The sequence below is a fragment of the Perca flavescens genome, chromosome 4 (genome assembly GCF_004354835.1).
Source record: "Perca flavescens isolate YP-PL-M2 chromosome 4, PFLA_1.0, whole genome shotgun sequence".
In the NCBI taxonomy this organism is placed as follows: Eukaryota; Metazoa; Chordata; class Actinopteri; order Perciformes; family Percidae; genus Perca; species Perca flavescens.
In genome coordinates this window covers 4031365-4041484 of record NC_041334.1, presented here as the reverse complement: position 1 = coordinate 4041484, position 10120 = coordinate 4031365, and the positions used below count along the sequence as shown (strand labels likewise).

Here is a 10120-nt window from a genome sequence, read left to right as displayed (position 1 = left end):
ACGCTGCTTACATTTTTAAATTGCTCAATGCTTCATAGTTTTTTTTAAGCTTTTACATGATACTCTTAATGACATTTGGCAGATAATGCTACCTAGTTTAATTATCTGGTGTCTTTTGGGAGACTTACAGTGGTCTGACTTTGTCTCTATAAGACTCAACGCCTCACTTCATGTCTAAATAGTTTAAAATTAGGGTAGCCTAATAAAGTATTACTTTCCAGGATATAAAAAAAAACAGGCTTCAGTGGGGAAAAAGGCAGTGCAAGATCTTTAAACCCCATCAAATCTTCCTTTAATAAAGTAAAATTCCTTCAGGAGTAGTTTAAGAAACGTTCTTGAAATTATTGGATGATAATCACCATCAACTCCCCCGACACCTGTCCCTCTGAAGTGGATGAATTCACACAGGCGCTAAACTGATTCCCATTCATTTCCTATGGTACTGCTAAACCAGTACGGATGTAATATACTTTTGGCCGCTGGCATGCGCACTGGAGTCGTTTTGCTCCCTGGAGCAGTTTAGCGGCGAGTGAAGACGATTGCTTCCGAGCCCTCAGTGCTCGTCTGGACGGTGGATTGACAGCACGCACCGATTAAGCTCCGCTGAACATTACGCTAAACGGTAAGTTATATTTAGATGAAGTTATATTTAGATGAATGAAAAAATGTTAAATGAACAAACGTGTAATGGAATTTGATGTTGGCCCTGTCTGACGTTTTCTATTTTAACGTAACGTGAATGCTATTAAAGTTAGTCACTCTTCTGCTAAGTTTATTGTGTCGAAAGGCTTCATGTCAACGCCACTTTCGGATGGATATTAGCTACATGTTAACTAGCTAACGTTAAAGGTGCAATATGTAATATTGTGTGTAATACTGGCAGCTAGCGGTTAAAATAGTTACTGCACTACCAATTCAAAATACTGGAGAGTCGTTTCCCCCGCCCCCTCCTGCCCAGACTCGAAGTTCACGGAGGTTGCCAGGCTGAGACCGCAGCATTCACAACAACGTTGCTAGACGCTTTTCTCACATAGCCAGACATTACTCCACAGCACAGCAGAGTAGCTAATGGTAGATGCTAGTCTCACATAGCCAGACATTACTCCACAGCACAGAGGACTAGCTAACGGTAGATGCTAGTCTCACATAGCCAGACATTACTCCACAGCACAGAGGAGTAGCTAACGTTAGATGCTAAAAGCCCGTGCTCACGCTGAGCTCTGTAACCAACTGACAGACACACTTTTTCGGCTTAAAATTACAGTATGAACCGCTAAAAACACAACAACCTCACTGTCCTCTCCACACGCCAGTCAGGCACACTTCCTCGGCTTAGAATTACAATACGAAACGCTAAAAATACCACTACCTTGCCGACGGAACACACTTCATTGGATTAGAATTACGGCAACAATCGCTAAACACACTGCAAACTCACAGTCCTCTCTTTCCGATTTACAGCCCCCCTCTCGTGGTTTAAAATAACTCACCGTTGTCGGCTCCAGCCGCTGAAGAGGCTACACGCTGTAAACAGCCATGGGCTGCCCGGTAACGTTAACAGTTAGCAGGGTTAGCATGGCGGCATTAGCCAGAACCAGTCGGGATCACTTTACTGGCTATGTCTCAATTGTTTTTGCGAGTAACCAACTCGGGTACTCTAGCTATATAATTCAATGTGAGTACACAAATGTTGAAATGACAAAAAATGCCCGTCCCTAGTAGCTGTGATAAATTAGCGTGAAGCTAATGCTTACCGGTTCAGGAGAAAATAAGCCGACTCTGCGTCCTTTTGGGCTCTAAGCTGTCTCCATCTTTCAACCGTTACAGCTGTAGCGTGCTGGGTTTACGTTTTTACAGGTATATCTGGCAACCCGGCCTGGCTGTCAAACTGGGCCGTTGATAACAACACACAGATCAAAACATAAACATAAATTCCGTCACGGAATGTAAATTTCAAAAAGAAAAAATACTGAAATTAGCATTGTTGTCAGAAAAGATAGTATTTCAGTTTAACATGTTTCCTTAATATCTGATGAGGCATTGGTGTCATTTTTGGATTTATTACAGTACAAATATTACATATTGGACCTTTAATGTCACGTTAACCTTAAACCGTGGCTTGATTCATGTGTTAGTTTATTGTCCATTTGTTTTCGTGGTGAGTGGAAATTGGCATTTTATTAAGTCGAAAGCATCATTGTGTGAGTTAACGTTAATGCCCATTCAAGTCATTTTCATATAATTTAGCTTAAACTGAAACGCTACGTAAACGTTACCGTTTAGCTTTAACGTTACCAGCCGGTTAAGATTTGATATACTCTGGATACTAACGTTAGCTAACGTAGTTAGCTACATACACACATTGCAAGAATGACAAACTATGAATGAATTTTCTTACTTTGAGTTATGTAAATGCGTCATGTTTTCTTCACACTCAACGTTACGTTGACTGCTAGCTATCAGTCTCCGTTGTATTTCTGCAGCTAAAACATGTCTTTGGTTTTCTGGCAGTTTTACTTTCAGTGTTTAGATCCAGTGGTGAAATATAACTAAGTCACGTTAGCCTACATTTACTTAAGTAGGCTACTGTAATGTAACGTCACTGATTCTCATACTCTAATGTCACACATCTCAGAGGGATATGTACTTTTAATTGCTCTACTTTTTTTTTGACAGCTTTATTTACAAGTTACTTTGCAGGTTATTATTAATCAACACATACATTATTATGTTATAAATGAAACTACCCGACTGTAGATACAGTAGTTAAAATCAGCTCCAACTTTACCAGCTGCAACATTACAGTGATATGCATTTATTACATCACTAATTACAATCTAGTAATATAGATGTGTTTCTGAAATGAGCCATACTGCATAATGAACATTTTCAATTTTGGTACTTTTAGTATATTTTGAATGCAGGACTTTTACTTATAGCAAAGTATTTCTACACTGTTCAGAGAACACCAGAATATGGTAATGTTGTTAACAACATACTACATATTATGTATGCTTTATTTTTTCATAGGCTACATCATATACATTTATATTCCATCTATAATGTAGTATTTAATTTACACATTTGCCTGAGCGCCCTTCACCTTTGAGTTCTTTCCTGTGGGTGGGTCAAAGGGTTTCACCCACAGGGGCTGTATCTTTGAAGGGTTAACAGTCTCACTTAACAAACACAGAGCTCGTTGTCAAGACAGGCAGGCACTTGATCAAGTTGAAAAACATCAACAATATCAAATATAAAATAAGAAATAAAGCTATTTGGTATTTTTAAAAATCTTCAAACCCTAGACAAAAACAGTATGACTATACAAAGGCTGAGATGTAAACCTATTTTTTTCACTTCATTGAGACCCTACCTATTAACATTTGTTATGAAAACAGTCAATGTCTATGTTGTAATAATATACTAATTACGTGACTTTTCTTCATGACAGGTAAAATGCGCAAACAAATATTTTTTCCGGGGAGAATTGCAGTTACATTTGGCAAGGGACCTCTGGGGTCTCTTCGTCAGGATCCTACTAATTCTGCAAAAGTCATTAAAGACAACCCATCTCTCCAGGACAAGTCTGCACCTGTAAGGGAGGAGCTGGTCAGGCAAAATGCACTCAGTGTCGTCCGTCAGAGAGGTGGGGATGCCTCAGATAAATCTGAGGTGGCTGGAGAATACATCCTGCAGTTTGGGAAATACAAGGGGAAGTCCTTCCGCTGGCTTCTTGAAAATGATATAGGATATAGGGTATATACCATCTAGCTAATCAGGAACAAGGTGAAGGAGGAGGCTGCAGGAGTGTTTATAGCAGAGGGGCACAGCAAGGACAGCCTACTGTCATTTGTGAACTATGCCCTTAGCTTTCAAGAAATCCAGTCAGTCTTCTTGACTATGAGGCAAGGTCACAGGTTGTGACAGAGGATGACCAGCTGGTTGGGTTTGGCTCTTGTGCCAACAACACTTGGGGAGAGATTTGGGACAGCAGGGATGATGGCTATGCAGCCTTTATACTGAGCTATACTGTGCTTCAGGGACAAGGATGCACAAGTTACAGCAATACCTGCAGAAGAAGCTGCCTTCATCCCCCTCTGGCTCTTCTCTGATGACACGTACGTCAAATGCTCCTGCTGAAGCCATGGGTGGGTCTTGTTTTTCCTTTGTTTTGTCAAAAAGATGTACAGTACATGCTGTCATTGTAGCCAATACTAATTTTTGTCTGTTCTGCATCACAGTGATGGATGAAAATGAAGAGCTGGAGAGAGTGATGCTGAGCATTTCTCCTACCAAGCAACATGAGCAAAGCTGTGAGTAAACATTTGTTGTCTTTTGTTTGTTTTGACTGCCTGAAGATTCTTAATGATTTAAAGTTCAGCCTGTTTGATATTAATCCTGTGTTCTATATAGTATATGTTATATACTGTATATCATTGTGTTCTGTTTTACAGCTGTTTCTGCACCAGCATCATCAACTGCCAGACCACCTCAGGCTTCTGGAACATATAGAGGTTCTTTACCAAAACATCCTGCATCAGCAGGCAACTCTGGAACCAGGAATTCTTATCCCAATATGAAGCATGACTTAAAGCTTTCCGTCTCATGTTGACCATGTTCTGGTCATGTTTGTGTTTTGGTGTTCTACCTGTTGTCCTAGTGACTATGAATTGAAACCAGTCATGATGAGGGTAAGTATCAATCTTTTGCATATGTGGATGAAAATATATACTGCATGTAAAACTGCTCTGGTTACTAACACTTGAGTGCATGTGTTTGCATGTACAGTATGTGTGTTATGTTGCTTCCCCTGCTTAGGCTAAATTCTAATGAGTGACTACTAAATATTAATCCTTTAAAAAAAAATGAATGAACATATTCTTTATATATTATTATAAGAAAAAGTCTACTTCACTATATAAGACTAAGATAAGCAGGTGAAGTAAAAGATGGGTGCCTTAACTTACTAACACAAATATTTGTATTTTGCCAGAAATATAAATGACTGAAAAGACTTATTCTGTTTTAGCACCATCAGCTACACGGTCTAGAACATCTAAATTGAAGAGCTCACAAGAAGATGGTAAATGCACTGTATTTTGCTTCATCCATTTAAAGCTTTCTGTCCTATTCCCTATGCTTGTGTCTGTTATAAACTAATAATTGATTTTTGTTGTTGTCCTTCCCTCCTTGCAACCCAGGCCCTGCCAACTGTAAGGAGACCTGGTCCCCTTCCTCAGGAGCTGAGGTTTCTGATGCCAAAAACAGCAGGTCCTCAGCCAACAGAGACAACTGTAATAGTTCCAGGTGTGTATTATTTTAACTGTATTTGCGTCTTTAAAAAATATCCATATGTTGTTCCATATGTTGTGTCCATCATAACTGTTGTAAATCCTTAAAAATATGTTTAATTGTTGTATATCAGATACTGTTCCACAGTTTTAAGATAAGCCAGCATTTAAGTGTACAGCCTGCTAAGTTTCAGGGACTAAAATGTAGATGTAAAGTGTAGTGTCATATTACGTTTTTACTTTTTCTTACCTGTAAATAATAATGAAATGTTTAATATTCTATATAGTGTCAGAGGCACTTGTGATTACTCCCGATACGTCTGCAGAGCCCAGTCAACCAGCGCTGCAGCCACCAATTGGACAGAGAGCTCAAAGTACGTTTTGGAATGTTTTTTTTATTTGAATTGTGTGCATTTCATAAAGATAGAATCAAGTCAAACACAAAATCTTAATAATTTGCCTTGTTATTATTCTTGTCTTACTAGGTCAGCCGGTAACCAGGCCATCAAGGGTCCCCAGCATTCCTCCTCCACAGCTTCCTGGCTATGACCATGATAGAAGTGTTCTCACCAGCAGAGGATCTGGATGAAGACAGAGCTGGAATCGATGGGTCTCTGGCCCGGCTCCATTCCTGTCCACAACCCCATGAAGATGGTGTCATTGTGGCGTTTCCCTCCCCAGCCAGAATTAATTGACAGCATCTCTGATCCTCCATCCCCAAAGTACTTTCAGCTCCATCCCTTCTTTATATGGAAGCCAGAGAATGACTTAATGGCAAGGCTGAGGAACAACGATACTCTGCCATGCATTGAAGGTTGCGCTCAGGCCCGAGTTGCCTCTGCAGGTGTTGGTAGACCTCGTGTGATTGTTGGCATCACTGGACAGTACTACCTTTTTTCATCCAGGCTGTGCTGTAAAGTTTGCCGGAAAAGGTGGTATGCTGACAATCCACTGTGGCTGGAAAAACTATCAAAGAGGTTCACAAATCTGTTGCTGGCAATACTGACCTACAAGAAGGCCATCTGTAAATCCGTAATGGACGAGCTCAGGCGCACAGGTAACGACATGGCAAAGCAGATCATGGAGATGATGCACCTGAAATATGAGCGTGCTCACCTGGCCTTCCTCCTTACCTGCCAGAACATTGTGGACGGTGAGGCAGGAAAGTATGACCTAAGAACCATCACTCAGTTCATAAGACAGGAAACCAAGCCAGCTCCCTTTGGAGAGTATGGGGATTCAGATGGCTGGAACGGGATCTCTGTGTCTGCACACTACCTAACTGACTGCCTACTGCATGAGTACAAGCACCAGGAGGGTGCTATCACAAAGCTTCTTCAGGGCAAAAGGTGCTAGGAAGGTCACCTTTTCATCTGGGACCATGTCATCATATGCAGTCCTGAATGAGAACTGGATGATCCTTTGATGGGTGATGGTGCAGTCTGAGACAGAGAAGTCACTGAAGCCCATGTATGAAGGTATAGCCCACCGCTACAACACTGCAGCCATAGAGAAGGCCCACTACCAGTGGGTAGACAGGTAAGATATAAACAGTAGATTTTACTTTGATTGGTGACATGAACAGCTAATAATCACAATTAACTTTGCTTTTAATTTTTCATAATTTCACTTTGCATTCATTTTATTTAATTTTTATGACTGAATAAACTGAAGTGTAAATAGGGATTGATATCACTGCTTTAACATTAATGGCTATACTGTGTCTCTATTTCTTCTTTCAGGGATTGCTGCGCAGCATTTAAGGTTGCAGAATATTACACAGGAGAACATATGAACTGGGATGCTTGGACAACTACTAATAGCATTGTTGCTGATGCCACTACTGGTGACCTGCTGAACACCTGTGCATCAAGATCCCACTACAATGAAAACATAATTCTCAAGCTGGACTTGTTCCACTGTTTGAGACGGTTCCTCCGTGAGTGTGTGTCAGAGCATCATCCCCTGTACAGTTCCTTTCCTCAGTTCCTGTCGGCAGCCTTTTCAGCGGTGGATCAGGAAGACCTGCAGAGGCTTAAAGAGGCATATGCCTTCTGTGGCATTCAGCCTGCCAACCCAACAAAGGCACACATTCGTGAGCACTGCAGGACCAGAATTCCACAGCCTGAGGAGCTCGTCAAGAGAGTCGAGGGAGTTTTCCAGCACTTTTACCTCGCAACTGATCCAAACGGCGTTCCTCTCTTCAAGCCCTCTATGCTGAAGACATGGCGCATTCAGCGCATACACATCTTGCGCGGGTGCCTGATCCTGAGGTTGAAGGTGGGATCTTGTACAGGCACGGAGGAACACTGCAGCTAAACCACGTGCAGGGGGAAGGTGCTAAAGTTCCTGTGTGGATCCCCATCAGAGGCACTTCACAGCAAGAGGGATACCATTTCCATCAGGCTCAGTGGGTCACTGGAACACGCGTCTCCACAGAGAGCCGTTCCAAGCCCAGGGGATGACAGGGGTGGCACGGTGGAATTATCAGCGCCTGGTGGACTTGAAACAGCCAGATGTTCACCTCCCAACTGTCTTTGATCCAGCTTGAATGGCATAACTAAATGCAGTCTCTGAAAGAGTGCTGGGGAGTGTGAAGTATGCTGCTTTTCATTTCACTGGCAGAACTGGAGAGAAGTTTGGCTTGGAATATGTTGAGCCTGGTTGCCGCCCAGTTCCTCTAGACTGGGATAAGCACAGGAGCAAGACAGACTTAACACCTGCCCTGAATCCCCCTCCTCAAAGCAGCCCACCCACTGCCCAGGCTGAGCTTCCTCAGTCATCTTCCAGCTCACCAGCCAAGCTGTTTGAGTTCGCTGCATGCCCTCCTGCTGTTAAACCAGATGGGACTCCAAGTTCAACTCCTGAGCCTCAGACAGAGCCAGGTAAACATTTGACACTTGACAAAGTGGTGGTTCCCTGGAGTAGCAGGGAAGTACATTTACTGCCCTGCTAAAGTCTTTTCTATTTACAAAGACCAGGGCATGGAGAAGGAGATGACCTGGAAAGAGTTCCAGGAGTCTGCCTTTTATAAGTCAGAAAAACTGAGGTGGGAGGTCGAAAAGGGAAAATGACGGACATTGATGGAGGGGGGCGGGGGATGTTTAGTGTGTATATACTGTATATTTTGCCCATTTCATATTTATTTTATATATTTTGTTTTGTATATGTGTGACCTTGCACTATGGGGCATGGTGTGTTTAAACTGTCATTGTTGTATTTAATAAACAAGACATTACATTAACCAATATTTACATGTCTCATTAATAAGTGCATAACATTTAGAGAACAGTAAAATGTGTATAATTGAAAGCAAAGGTTTTAAGAAATTGTAATGTTACACATACTAAGAAAACTGTAATATAAGGGAAGTCAAGTATTTGATACAACAGTGTCATTATATATTTTTAGTATATATAGTATTTTAGTATTTAGTAATATATACAGTGGGGGAAATAAGTATTTGACCCCTTGCTGATTTTGCAGGTTTGCCCACTTACAAAGAATGCAAAAATCTACAATTTTAATCATATGTACATTCTAACAGTGAAAGACAGAATCCCAAAGAAAAATCCAGAAAATCACATCATATGAATTTATTAAAATTGATAACCATCTGATGAGGAAAAACAAGTATTTGACCCCCTGGACAAACAACATGTTAATATTTTGTAGAAAAGCCATTATTGGCCAGCACAGATGTCAAACGGTTTTTATAGTTGGTGACAAAGTTTGTGCACATTTCGGCAGGGATGTTGGCCTCTCCTCCTGCAGACAGCCTCCAAATCATTCAGGTTCCGAGGTTGTCGCCTGGCAACTCGAATTTTAAGCTCCCTCCAAAGATTTTCAATCAGATTCAGGTCTGGAGACTGGCTAGGCCACTCCAGAACCTTGATGTGCTTCTTCTTCAGCCACTCTTTTGTTGCTTTGGTGGTGTGCTTAGGGTCGTTGTCGTGCTGAAACACCCATCCTCGACCCATCTTCAGCTCTCTCACTGAGGGAAGGAGATGTCAGTCCAGAATTCCACGATACATGGCCCCGTCCATCCTCCCCTCAATACGATGGAGTTGTCCCGTCCCCTTGGCTGAAAAACATCCCCAAAGCATGATGTTGCCACCACCATGCTTGACGGTGGGGATGGTGTTCTTTGGGTTGTACTCTGTGTTCTTTGCCCTCCAAACACGACGAGTTGAGTTGAGGCCAAAAAGTTCTATTTTGGTCTCATCTGACCACATCACCTTCTTCCAGGCCTCTTCTGAGTCGTCCAGGTGGTGAATGGCGAACTTCATGCGGGCCTGTACATGTTTCTTCTTGAGCAGGGGGACCTTGCGTGCGCTGCAGGATTTCAATCCATGACGGCGTAGTGTGTTACCAACCGTTTCTTTTGTAACTGTGGTCCCAGCTGCCTTCAGTTGATTCATCAGTTCCCCCCCTTGTGGTTTTGGGATGATTCCTCACCGTTCGCATGATCAGGGACACCCCACGAGGCAAGATCTTGTGTGGAGGCCCAGACCGAGGGAGGTTGGCGGTGGTGTGGTGCTTCTTCCATTTCCTGATAACTGCACCGACAGTTTATCTTTTCTCTCCAAGTTGCTTTCCGATTCTCTTGTAGCCCATCCCAGCCTTGTGCAGATCAACAATCTTGTCCCTGATGTCCGTAGAAAGCTCTTTGGTCTTGCCCATGGTAGTGATGTTGGATGCTGGTTGTTTGGGTGTTCACAGGTGTCTTTTATACAGGTAACGAGGTGAGGCAGGTATATTTGATGTAGATAATTGGTTCGGATTGGGACTGTGTCTTAAAGAAAGACTAACTGGCTTGTAGGAGCCAG

The 10120-nt window shown here is 42.2% G+C and overlaps 2 long non-coding RNA genes across 2 annotated transcripts; both read left to right on the top strand.

Moving 5' to 3' along the window:
• Nucleotides 1-570: 570 nt before the first annotated feature.
• On the top strand, nt 571-5075 carry LOC114554565 (uncharacterized). Its single transcript, XR_003692438.1, has 4 exons — nt 571-622; nt 3452-4148; nt 4242-4313; nt 4455-5075. It is a non-coding gene; the product is annotated as an uncharacterized LOC114554565 (long non-coding RNA).
• A 132-nt stretch (nt 5076-5207) lies between these two features.
• LOC114554564 (uncharacterized) lies at nt 5208-8476 on the top strand. The gene is made up of 4 exons (XR_003692437.1): nt 5208-5307; nt 5579-5665; nt 5777-6830; nt 7034-8476. It is a non-coding gene; the product is annotated as an uncharacterized LOC114554564 (long non-coding RNA).
• The last annotated feature ends 1644 nt before the right edge of the window (nt 8477-10120 follow it).